Source organism: Physeter macrocephalus, chromosome 14 (assembly GCF_002837175.3).
Source record: "Physeter macrocephalus isolate SW-GA chromosome 14, ASM283717v5, whole genome shotgun sequence".
In the NCBI taxonomy this organism is placed as follows: domain Eukaryota; kingdom Metazoa; phylum Chordata; class Mammalia; order Artiodactyla; family Physeteridae; genus Physeter; species Physeter macrocephalus.
In genome coordinates, this window is record NC_041227.1 from 21640023 (window position 1) to 21653124 (window position 13102).

Below are 13102 nucleotides of genomic sequence, written 5' to 3' on the forward strand. Positions count from 1 at the left end.
GCGGTGAGAGGCCCGCATAACGCAAAAAAAAAAAAAAAAAAAAAAAAAACAGAAAAAAAAAAACAGACAAATGGTTACAAATTGTGGTAAGCATTGTGAGGAATCGAGGTGGAGGTAGAGGGCAGTGCAGTGGGGCCGGCAAGGAAGGTGTCTAACTAAGCTGAGTTGTAAAGGATAAGAAGGATCCTAGACTGCAAACAGCCAGGGAAAGAGAATTCAAAGGAGAAAGAACAGCACATGTAAAGGTCCTGAGGCAGGGAAAAATTTGTTAAATCAACGGAAGAAATAGATGACCAATGAGGAGATACATCACTGGAGAGGGGGAAGCAGAGACAGGCTCATTCAGCGCCCTGTAGCCATGGTAAGGAGTTCAGAGTTTATTCTAGGAGCAGAGGAGAGACACTGAGTGACACGGTCTGATTTGTATTTTGCAGAGACCACTCTGCCTGCCACTTGGAAAGGAGACTTGAGGATATAGATAATGTATGTAATGTATGCAAAGTAACTGGCACTGTAAATGTTAATCCTCTTTTCCTTCTCTCTCTCTACTCCCTTCCCAGGCTGGAAATGTCCTCTTTAACTCCTATTCCTTCTTCTGACCTATACATTGTCATAATTTGAATTTTCTGAGGATATAATGATCTGTATAGATGTGGACCAACGAGAGGATGCAATGTACCCAGTGTCACATAGCGGGGCTGCAGCAGTGGTGGACTTTTCCTGCCTTCTCTCTTTCCCCTGAACTGGACCCCCAGTTGATGTAAAAGTCAGGAGGAAGAGGAGGCAGCAAGTGCTAAGGCCTTCCCCCTAGGTTCTCCCCCAACCTCTTCATGGAGAAGCTCTGAAAGCCTGGTTCCCAGGCAATTATGGGCTCAGGATGGCGAGGTGGTGGGCGCCCTGGAGTAAGCCCCCAGTCTAGGTACACTCTCTCCTTCTGCTTGAGCCAGATAAGGGCAGGCTAGACTATAGGTGGAGACGGGCTACTTGCTAGGATGTTGGCTGATCCTATCAGCTTCCCCAGGAAACAGACAAGGGTTGTGGCCCTCATTCTACCCATTCAGGACCTGAGGCACTCGGTGTGCTATGACCTGCCTAAGGAGGGAAAGAACATGGCAGAGCTTGAACTACAATCACAGTATGTGGCTGTTTGAGGATTACTGAGCTGAAAACCCTGTTGTACAGATGAAGACACTAAGGTCCAAGAAGGGAAAGAGATGTGACATGCTGAGTAAGTGATGGAGTCAGAACTAGGAGTCTAGGGCTTCGCTGGTGGCGCAGTGGTTGAGAATCCGCCTGCCAATGCAGCAGACACGGGTTCGAGCCCTGGTCCGGGAAGATCCCACATGCCACAGAGCAACTAAGCCCATGCGCCACAACTACTGAGCCTGAGCTCTAGAGCCCACAAGCCACAACTACTGAGCCTGTGCGCCACAACTACTGAAGCCTGTGCGCCTAGAGCCCACGCACCACAACGAAGAGTAGCCCCGGCTCTCCACAACTAGAGAAAAGCCCACGCACAGCAACAAAGACCCAATGCAACCAAAAATAAATAAATAAATGAATAAATTTTTTAAAAAAAGAACTATAGGAGTCTGAGCAGCTTCTGCTTTCCAGCTCCCCATGCAGCCTCCCTTGAGAAAGATGGCAAAGGGGGCAGAGGTGAGGCTGGCCTTGTGGGTGCGCAGGGAGGCAAGGACAGGGCAGCACTGCTTCCTCCGGCTGGCCCTGCTCCAGCTCCCAACCCTCCCACTGTTCATGGGTGCAGCAAAACCTGCCAAACCAGTGCCTGTGCCCAGGCCAAGGGGCAGAGCCCAGAGCTACAGGGGTGTAGGTGGCAGAGCCTAGAGCTACAGGGGTGTGAGTAGGCTGCAGACACCAAGAGCTAAGGGGCAGGGAGGACACAGAGGCTCCTCCTTGGCCTGCCAGCCAGGCCACACAGGCACTGCCCCAGGGCCAGGGTGGGAGCTCAGTGCTGAACTGCTCCGTCACCCGGAAACAGGCACAGCTGGGGCTTGCCAGGCCTCCTGTCGCCAACTGGCACAAGGGCCTGCCCTCTGCTTCCCCTCCCCCTCTGGACTCTCAACATGTCAGCTGTCAGTGCCACCGGGGCAAGAGACCCAGGAACTTATCTGGGAGACATGACAGGAGGCAGGGAAATGTGACAAAAATGACACACAAACACTTCTCCCCTCCCAACCACAGCCACCAGGATGAAGTCCGTCCACCCTCTCTGCTTTGTTGGGGACACACATGCTTTACCCCTTGCCCTCTCCCAACCTCAGGAACCAAGACCCAGGAAATAGCTGAGCACAAGATGTGACTGTTGGAGGAGGGGGGCAGGAGATCGGCGCTCCTAGGTTGCTCTGCAGCACTCGACACTCGGTGTGGACTTGGGAAAACCTGCCCTCTCAGTCTTCAATCTCACCACCCTTCCCTTGGAGGTGCTAGGTCAACTCCATGTTTCAGGGAGCCTTTAAGTTTTGCTCTCACCCCACCTCCACCCCACCTCTCACCACCTCCTGCCCAAAGGAAAGCATAAGAGGTTAAACCCACCAGTATGCAGGGCCCCTGCTGGACAGGGCTTCTGTGTCAGGGGCTGCCTTGCCGGAACCTGTTCTGTCAGCACTAGTGCCAGCCGGGGACACGGGGCCCACAGGCCAGACTATCTGGGGGGCTGATGATTCTATCAACTTTTCCCAAGTGCTCAGAACTCAGTTCAGAGACCACTCCCAAGGCCTGCAAGACCCAGAAGCCAACCGTTTGGCAGGAAGGGACCCTGCCATCAGCCTGGGCTTTTGTGAGCCTGGGACACATGGGCCAGGCAGGTGGCCCACAAACGTCAGAGACTGTTCTCGTATCTCAACCAATCCCCTCCCTTGGTAGACAGGGAGGAGGAGGCCCAGAAAGAGGCAGGGACCAGCCCAAGGTCACACAGCAAGGCCATGGCAGAGGGGGAAGCCCTCAGCCCAGAGCTTCCAGCACCTGCTTCCTCCCACAGCACGTTTTCCCAAATTCAAAATCACTCATCCCACGGGGGAGCCGAGAGACACCTCCCTCGCCACTGCTTGGAAACTGCCAGAGACTGCTACGAAGTTCTGCCGTTCAATACGGATCACGTGTATACCTGCTCTGTTCGCCTCTGTGTCCTAGCACGTTGGGCAGTGCCTGGTGTACAGCAGGATCTCAGTGCACACTGGTTGACTAAATCAATACTCAGTGGCGGATTGACGGGAGGCAGAATCCACTTCTCGGCCCCAGCCCTGGGGGTGGGGGTGGGGAGCCGGAAACAGAAGCGAGAAACGGAAGAGGCTCAGGATCCAGGCAGGCTGCATTGAACAAGCAGGGACACTGTTGGCCCGCAGCTTCAGAAATCCTGGGCCCCAAAGTGAGAGTCAGGTTGCCCCCAATCACCTTCAATGTATGGACTTAAAGACCTGTTGGGGGGTGGTGGGGGGAACTTCCCTGGCGATCCAGTGGTTAAGACTCTGCACTTCCACTGCAGGGGGCGCAGGTTCGATCCTTGGTCGGAGAACTAAGATCCCGCGTGCTGCGCGGTGCGGCCAAAATAAAAGACCTGTGTGTGTGTATCTGTGACTTGGCAAGGCCACCAAGCCAGCCACTCTGTCATTTAATTCAGTCACTTGTTCCCTCACTCTCCAAAACTTATGGGGTAAAAATGAGGGTCAGTAACAATCGTCCCCCACTTCCCTGTCGGTGCTGCCAGACCCAGAGCTGATCTCCGTAGCACATTTGGCCAGGAGTTGAGCTCCCAAAGCGTGAAGACCTGAGCTAAAATCAGGGGCACGCCACTTCTCCTAAGACTCACAACTGCAGTTATAAAATGGAGATGGTGGACTTCCCTGGTGGCGCAATGGTTAAGAACCCGCCTGCCAATGCAGGAGACACAGGTTCGAGCCCTGGTCCAGGAAGATCCCACATGCCGCAGAGCAACTAAGCCTGTGTGCCACAACTACTGAGCCGGCGCTCTGGAGCCCGCGAGCCACAACTACTGAAGCCTGCACGCCTAGAGCCCGTGCTCCGCAACAAGAGAAGCCACCACAATGAGAAGCCCCCGCTCGCCACAACTAGAGAAAGCCTGCACGCATCAATGAAGACCCAACGCAACCAAAAATAAATAAAATTTTAAATAAATAAATAAATAAAATGGAGATGGTGATGCCTTCTTAAGGAATGCTCTGAAAGCCACATACAGTGACGCGTGTGAACATGCTTTGTAAAGTGCCAAAGAGATATAAGAGATTATTCATAACAGTAACATTGCCACCACTAGCCCAGCTTGCCCCCAGAGAATCCTAATCTCGAAAGGTCAATGATCATCATCATTATGGCCACCAAAAACTGATAGCAAAATCTATCAGTTATTAAACACCTGAATCTGTCCCAGGCAGGTTGCCTGCCTTCTCTCATTTGGGCTCCATAACCTCTGAGGCAAGAATTATTATTGTGTCCATTTTACAGATGGTAAAACTGAGGCACAGAGAAATGAAGTATTCAAATTCACACCATAGGTGGTGGAGCAGGGACAGACTACACTCAAGTCTGTCTGAGTCTGGAGCTCCAGCTCATTCCACTGCCCCGTGGGAGCATGTCACCTTGCTAAAGCAACTCCCCATTTGCCAAAGCCTGACGTGGCCCAAAGCAACATGGTCACTTCTCTGACCCTTGCAGCAGTAACCCTTGAGATGGGTAGGATTGGCTGATTTTGTCATCCCTGTTTGACAAATGAGGCAACTGACCCCCAGGAAAACTTGGCAACCATGTATCTCAACTCACTGATCATAGAAGAGCAGGAATACAAAGGACTGTGGAGAGTGGATCCCAAGGGGGAAACTGAGGCCTGGAGAGGGAAAGGGACCTGCCCAGGTCATTAGTTCAGACCTTTCCTGAGACCTTTCTTCATATGTGAGACACACATATGAAGAAAGCCGTGTCTGCCCTTCTAGTTTTATAATGCTGCCCCCAACTCCACTGCTAGCTGCCCCACCCCCTTTGCATCCAGGGCCAGCAACTGATGCCAATTACTTTACTAGTCTGAGTCTTAGTCCCCAGCTTACAAATGGGGAAACTAACTTGGTCAGAAAAGAGTTCTAGAGGCCAACACAGTTGCCCCAGGCCCCCATAAAGCCCAGGAAGCCAGTCTCAGCGCCTTTGCTGCCCCCAATCCAGGGAGGTCTGGAGGTAGAGAACGTGCCCACACTGTATTCACAGAGTTGTGCAACCATCACCACTAATTCCTGCCTGAACCCCATTTATACTTAGCAAGTGCTGAGCTTCAAGCCCCAAAGCTCCTAGGAACACAGGGCTCCTCCCTGGTTTGGCCCAGATGCCAAAAGGCCAGGGTGCCCCTGGAAGAATTTCTCTGGGGCAGAAGTGGAGCAAAATGTAAACACTCAGTGGACACTGTGTTCCACTTAGTGAAACAAAGTTGTGGATTTTCTGGGAAAGGGGCCCACTATATCAGGCCAGCCCAAGTCCAAGCCTTTTCCCAGCCTTGCCTCTGTAGCTGCCCTGAATGCAACAATTGTGCTGCCCCTGGCCTCAGTTTCCCCATCTGCTCCCTGGGCAGCAGGCTGAAACATGTGCCTCCAACATTCCACAGAGGGATCCTCCCCAACAAATGTCTAATCTCATCCACCTTATCAGAAGATAAAGACCATCCTCTTATGTCAGCCGAGATTGGCAAGAGCAGTAGGCTCCGGCTGGGTTAGGGGATGATAAAATTCAGAACTGGTGATGAAGCTTTATTCTGCAGGCCTTAGGAAGCTTGGGAAAGTTTGAACTGGGGACATGACCCCCACATACTGGGCCAGAAAGGGGGCTGTCCTTATAGCCATTAGCAACAGGAAGAAAGGTCAGGATTCCAGACACTGGTTTCTATCTTCTAGCTCTGCTCTGCCACTCATTAGCTGTGTGACCTTGGAGAAGTCACTTACCTTCTCTGAGCCTCAGTTAACCCATCTGCAAAATGGGGATAATTCTATCCTCCCTGCCTTACCTCTCAGGATTATGCGGGAAAACTGATGAGATGATGAATAGAAAAGCCCTTATAGGAAAAATATAAGGGACTTTGATTCTAGTCCAGGTGATAAGAGCCATGGTGATGAAGAACACCCCACCCGCCCCAAGAAAAAATTCCCCTGCCCTTTTCTACCTCTTTTCCCCCTACAGAAATGCTGGAATCCCTCCAAGAAGGGTCGGAGAAATCCAGGGATCCCAGCAACAAGAGGGGTCACAGAAGCAATACTGGACATCTGCGTCTTGTCTGTATGACATTTGTGAAGCCTGGCCCCCCCGTCCCCGATACAGCCCCTCTAGCTCTCAGGCAGGCAGCAAGCCAGGGGAAATGGTCAGTATCCACGTGGGGGAGAGGCTGGGGAACAGACAGGGGAGCCAGAGTCAGCATTTCCGAGCCACCACTGTGAGAGGAGTTTCTGGGCAAGAGCAGGGAGGAGGCTGTTGCGAGTGGGAGGTGTTCCCCTGTTGAGTCTCCCCCACCTCCTTCCCTCCTGCAAGAGACAATGATGTCACCTTTCATGTGACAACTGTACCTGTGTCACTTTCCTCCTCTGTAAAATGGGGGTGATAAAGCCTCTGACACACCGTGAGTCCAGTTCAATAAACATGCCTGTAATTCTCCCATCCTATGAAACCTGGGAGGTTCCCAGTGCTGACATCTTCTTCCCCCAATTTTCCACCTGAGTTATTTAAAGAAAAAATCTGAAGGCACTTTCAGGACAGAGCCCAGGCCCTGAGGTTGTTATCCATCTCCTGACAAGGTAGATGAGATCCGCTGTGTGTGGAAGGGGCAGGGGGAAGGAAAGGGGGCCTCTCCGTGGGTTGGAGGTACATGCTTCAGCCTGCTGGCTGGGGAGGGGATGGGGAATCCTACGGCTCACCAAGGCTCTTAGAAACAATCCTGGTTCCTTGAGCTTGTGTTGCCTGGAGGAAAGGCTGACCCCTGGGCAATGCACCACAGGGGAGCACTCTTCCCATCATTCGCCACCAGGAATGAAGGACTGACACCTGTTGGTGCCCAGATGCCCTTGTCCGCTATCTATGTGGGAAAAGGTGAAGGATCTGGACACCTGTGTGCAGCTGGAGACGATCAAACTTCTTCACATCTCTGAAGAGAATAGTATGGAAGGAAGGGTCTTTCTGGGAAGCCTGAAAGATGGGCTAGTCACCCCGCCCAACCCCAGCTCTTATTTCTGGCCAGACTGAACCACTCCTACTTCTCCCTTCCACGCCTTTTCCCAGGCAGTTCCGTCCTCCTGGAGAGTCCTCCCTGAACCAAACGTCCCAATCCAGCTCCATCCAAGGCCTAGATCAAATGTCCTCTCCTCCCGGAAGCACGTTTTGACTGCTGTGTCCCACGCTGCCCCCCCCCGTTTCTCTGAGCATCAGTTTCCTGTCCCTCTCTAGTGGCAATGTGCACTGTTGGCTGTGTCACAGCCAACACCTGCACACATTTATTTATTCCCCTCTGGGGGGCACAGGTGATTGCAGTGGTTCCTGGCACAGGCTCAGAGCTAGGCAAACCTGAACTCAAAGGCCAGCTTTGCCATTTATTAGCCACCTGACCATGGGAGAGTCACTTCTCCTCTCTGAGCCTCAGTTTCCTCTGGAAAATGAGGGCAATAATAGTACCTACTCTACAGAGCTGTTGTTGCAATTAAATGAGACAATGCACATTAAGTACTCAGCACAGAGCTTGGCACAGCTTGAGAGCTCAGTAACATGACTTATTTGTTACGGTGACCCTTCAGGCAAGTTCACAGATGAGTTTTTTCTTTCTTTCTTTCTTTCTTTCTTCCTTCCTTCCTTCCTTCCTCCCTCCCTCCCTCTCTCTCTTTCTTTTTTTAAAAAAAAAGAAATATTTATTTATTTATTTGGTTGCACAGGGTCTTAGTTGCAGCCCATGGGCTCCTTAGTTGTGGCTCACGGGGTCCCTAGTTGCAGCTCACTGGCTCCTTAGTTGCAGCACGTGGGCTCCTTAGTTGCAGCCCACAGGCTCCTTAGTTGTGGCACGCAAACTCTTAGTTGCAGCATGCACGTGGGATCTAGTTCCCTGACCAGGGATCGAACCCAGGCCCCCTGCATTGGGAGCATGGAGTCTTATCCACTGTGCCACCAGGGAAGTACCACAGATGAGTTTTCTTTACATCTCCTGAAAAGCCTACCACAGAGCCACACAACAGATGAATGGATATCTATGGAGGTGGATCTGTGTGCAACATAAGGAAGACTTTCTCTACTCCCAGAGCAGAATAACCTGGGCCTGAGCTGTCTCTGCAGGTCATGAGCTCCGTGTCACGGAGCAGCATGCAAGTAGATGTAGGATCCACTTGAACTGCTGACAGGAGGCAGTAGACATAGTGATCAGAGAGTGAGCTCTGAAGACAGACTCCTTGGACTTGAACCCCAGCTTCTCCTCTTACTCAATGTGTGACCTTCACTAGCTATGCCTCGGTTTTCCCATCTATAAAATGGGGAGAGTAATGGCACCTACCCAAAGGATTGTCATGAGGATTAAATGAAATAATACATGAAAAACAATAGACCATGCTCAGCATAGAGAGAGTAATTCAATAAACATTACCTATTGTTATCATTGTTGATATTTGTATTACTATGACTGAAGAGAGGAGTTATGGTGCTTTGCAGGCCTATAAGCTATTCATTCTCCTATAACCCAAGATTCCACTAACATGTTCATATGTTCTCATGGCTCTGTCCACTCCCGCTTCTTCTGGTGTTAGCTCTGCTCCTCCATTTGCTACACAGGTAGACACTTGACCCAGGCCTGGCCACTATAGGGAATGTCCCTATCCCCAGCAACAATGATTGAACCAATCAGAGTCCTCCCCTTGGGTTGATATGTAGAGCCTAGAAGAAAAATAGTTCCCTCTTTCTGTTTGGGTTGCTAAGCTGGGGCAGTGGACAGCCAGTTCCTCATAAGGGCAGAGAGGTGAGACAAGCCGTGATGGGAGAGAGATGGAGAGTCTCTCTGATTCTTCATCCTTCAGTTCTATGAACTGCCCCAGGATCCACTGAAGTCCACTTTGAAGTTCAAAGCCACTTTGAATAGAGTTTTTGTCACTTGTTTCTGAAAAATTCAGTCCCGGTTATACAGGCTCTGACCACGGCACAGTCTGTGCTGGCCACGGGCAGGGCAGAGGCTGCACTATGACTGCTCCTGTGTGTCCCAGCACAATCCCTGCCAACTGGGCTGCAAAGGACAGTCCGCAAAGCATGTTCTAAAGAATCATCCTGACCCAATGGCCTTCACACACTGCTTCCCAGAGCCCTGGGAATCTGCAGAGGCACCTCCAAAAACACCCACAGAACAAAGGGCAGGAAGGAGGGCAACAAGATTCTGTGTAAACTGCTGCCAATTCAACCACAGCCGTTCTGTTGCAAATGCGTACGTATCAGGATTCTGCTGCCCCAAAAGATTTGAAATACCTTATTCTAATGGACACTCAGAAGAGTATTAAGAAGTAACCAAGACTGGGCTTCCCTGGTGGCGCAGTGGTTGAGCATCCGCCTGCCGATTCAGGGGATACGGGTTCGTGCCCCGGTCCGGGAAGATCCCACATGCCGCGGAGTGGTTAGGCCCGTGAGCCATGACCGCTGAGCCTGCGCGTCCGGAGCCTGTGCTCCTCAACGGGAGAGGCCACAACAGTGAGAGGCCCACGTACCGCAAAAAAAAAAAAAAAAAGAAGTAACCAAGACTGCTGTGTCTACCCCCATTCTCCAAAAAAGAAAACTGAGGCCCAGAAAGGGGAAGTGATGAGGCCGAGGCCACAGAGCAAGTCAGTGTCAGAGCACGCACTTGAATGCAGGGCTCTGGACTCGCAGGCCAAATGAACTCCACTGCACCAGGCTGCCTGTGAAAATCTATCATCTCTCACATTTCCTGTCTCCTCCAGTAAACCGATGGTGGTTAATATCTAGAGTCTCACCTTTCTCAGCTCTGACTCCTACAGAGTTGCCTGCCTCTGAGCCTGGCTGCTTGGAGGGCTCCAGAAGCTCAAGGAACTTGTGGAATAAATGTATGAACCAACTGCGACCTTCCCCCTACCATGTACACATACACTTAGTTCCCCTTCTCCCCACCCATTTGCCCAAACGTCAGGGAAAGCCTGGCAGGCCCCTTCCTGGGAACTCCTAATCCACCTCCTCTGTCCTGGCTGTTCCGTGACTGTGGACAGAGGATTCCTTGTTCGCAGTGCTTCCTGCCCAGAGATCTCTGTGGGGCCCATGTGCTGGCAGGAAAGAGCCAAATCGCTCCTTTTAACTGGCATTAAAGCACCTCTGTCCCTACCACCCCCAGGAGCAACATGCTCCCAGCTCTGTTTGGCAACTATTCTACCTGCCCTGGCCTGGCTCAGCCACACCTCAACGCCCATAGCCCCTGCTCCCTACACATACACACACACACACGCACACACACAGGAGAGTTCCCCTAGGTACAGAGATGCCTCACATCTAATCAAAAGTAAAAACCAGAGGATTCTAGAATGACAACATCACAGCCCTGGCAGTTGTGCTTTACTAATAACCCCACAATGACATTTGCGTAATACTTCGCAATTTCCCAATCAGTATAACTTCATTGGCCCGGTTCCCTCTCCACACCCTCACCCTGCCAGTGTCACGGAACCTGGGAGGTGGAAAGGGGCTTTGACATGTCCCAGGCCAGCAGTTTGCAAAGTGTCTTGCACAGAGCCCAGGATGGGTTTCTGTCATTGTCTGAGGGCTGCTGGTGCTGAGGAGCTAGCCAATTAGAGTCCCCCGGCCCACCCCAACTTTGACCATGGCTGCAATCCCATCCCTTTACTGTTTTGTACACTGAGATTCTCGGGTTCATTTGAAAAGGGGATTTCACTGCTGGAAAGTTTGAAAGCAACTCATTTACTCTGACCCCACCTCCCCATCCTGACAATGTATATATGACCCTGAGGCCAACAGAGAGGGACGTGGCTGCCCCAGGTCACGCAGGAGTCAGTGGCAGAACAGAATAAAAACACCCTCTTCTGAATCTAGTCTACAACCTCACAGTGGTTAAGCAAAAGAAAACAAGGTCGGCAAGTCAGCAGATCTGGCTTCCAGGTCCAAGGCCATCCGTCCCCAGCCATGGTGGATGGATCAGCAATTTGGGCAAAGCATGCTGCCTAACACAGAGGTGCTTAATGAATACCCATTGCAGTCCCTCCCCAAAACAAGCCAAAACCAGAGATGACCCTCAGCACTGCCCCGCTTTTTCAAACCCACCAGCAATCTGTGGCCTAGACAAACCCTCTCACCTCCCCAGCAGTAAAATATATTAAAACAGCCTGAGGGCTGAAAGACCAAATTTGTCCAACCGGAGCAAAAGAGCCAGGATGAGGCTGAGCTTCTGTAACACTCACCCCTGCTGCGACCACAACAGCTCCCTGGGGGTAAGGACGGCAGTCAGGCACCTGGAAGGAGGAAACAGTGTTAGCACCTCTGAACTGAGTTCGTGGACCCAGCGTGGAGCTGGAAACTGAGAGGCTCGCATTTGACTCTCCGAGGAACCTTTGGGAAGTTGCTGAACCTGTTACACAGAAAGGCCTGTGTGACTATGCAGAGCAAAAGGGAAAGTAACAAATATGAAACTGGAGCGGCCAGGAGGGGCCAGGTCATGAAGGGCCTTGGAGGCCGAGGTAAAGAATTCAGTCCTGAGTCTAAGAGCAATGAGAAACCATTGACCTGTAGGGTCGAGAGTGGACTGGAAACAGGCAAGAGTAGCTTTAGGCATGTGAGTTAGGAGGCTGTTGTGGCTGTCTGGGGACATGTGACAAGGGCCCAGACTGGGGTGGGGACAGCACAGCTGGGATGAGGTGGATGGATTCCAGAGCTCTTTGAGCGGTGGTATCTCCAGACTTCGGCGGTGGACCAGATCTGGGGGGATAAGGGAGAGAGAGGTCTGCCAACCCCTTAGGCGCCTGTTTCATGTCAGTCCCCTGGTCTCCAGCACCCAGGACAAGACACAGCCATTGTTCTCTCAACCTGGCCTATCCTTAACTCAGTTTCCCCATCTGTCAAATAAACATGGTCGGGGACTTCCCTGGTGGCACAGTGGTTAAGAATCCGCCTGCCAGTGCAGAGGACATGGGTTCAATCCCTAGTCTGGGAAGATCCCACATGCCGCAGAGCAGCTAAGCCCCTGTACCACAGCTACTGAGCCTGCGCTCTACAGCCCGCGAGCCACAACTACTGAGCCCGCCTCCACAACTACTGAAGCCCACGTGCTCTAGAGCCCATGTGCCGCAACTACTGACCTCGCGTGCTGCAACTACTGAAGCCCACGCACCTAGAGCCCATGCTCCGCAACAAGAGAAGCCACCGCAATGAGAAGCCCGCGCACCGCAACAAAGAGTAGCCCCTGCTTGCCACAACTAGAGAAAGCCCGCCCGTAGCAACAAAGGCCCAATGCAGCCAAAAAATAAATAAAAAAAAAATTTTAAACTAAAATAAAATAAACATGGTTGGACTCAGGGGTCCCTAAGGTCTTTTTAGCATTAATGTTCTGTTCTGGTCTAATTCACTCACAGAGTATTTAAGCACCTTTTCAATCATCGTTAAGCCCCAACTGCAGGCCTGGCCTAGTACCCAGTGGGCAGGATCGTTGGAGGAAGCAACCTCGGGGTCCCTGGAGTCACACACTTAGAACGGTTATCTCCAGGTGGGATGAAGTATTTCCGCTTCACATAGACACAAGAACTGAGCAAATAGGAAGACCACCTGGGCTGAGGTTGGAACAGCAGAAGCAGAAGCTCTGTGCCCGAGCAACTTGTTCCTGCCCCCGCTCCAGAGGCCGGCAGGGGCCTCAGGACATTGCCACTGCAGCTGTAACATCCATCACCCAGCAGCTTACAACCTGGTTCCCCATCCACTGTTTCCCAGAGCCCAGGCTCACCCTGGGGGCCAGGTACCGAGGGACCCGGGAGGCAGTGCAGGACAGTGGTTTAAGCTGGGGCTCTGCAGCCACGCAGACCGGTTTGAATTCTGCCCCCACCTCTTTCTAGCAAAGTGGCCTGGGGCAAGTCACCTC

At 51.9% G+C, this 13102-nt stretch overlaps 1 protein-coding gene across 15 annotated transcripts in view; it reads right to left on the reverse strand.

Moving 5' to 3' along the window:
- Positions 1-13102, reverse strand: part of EPB41L1 (erythrocyte membrane protein band 4.1 like 1) — a 186558-nt gene that overhangs the window by 99415 nt on the left and 74041 nt on the right. For 14 of the 15 annotated variants that reach the window (XR_003682781.2, XM_055089817.1, XM_055089822.1 and 11 more), the window contains exon 2: positions 11436-11486. The exons of the other annotated variant lie outside the window; for it this stretch is intronic. The gene's annotated coding sequence lies outside the window, so the exon portion shown is untranslated. The remainder of the gene's footprint in view (positions 1-11435; positions 11487-13102) is intronic. 15 annotated transcript variants of the gene reach the window in all.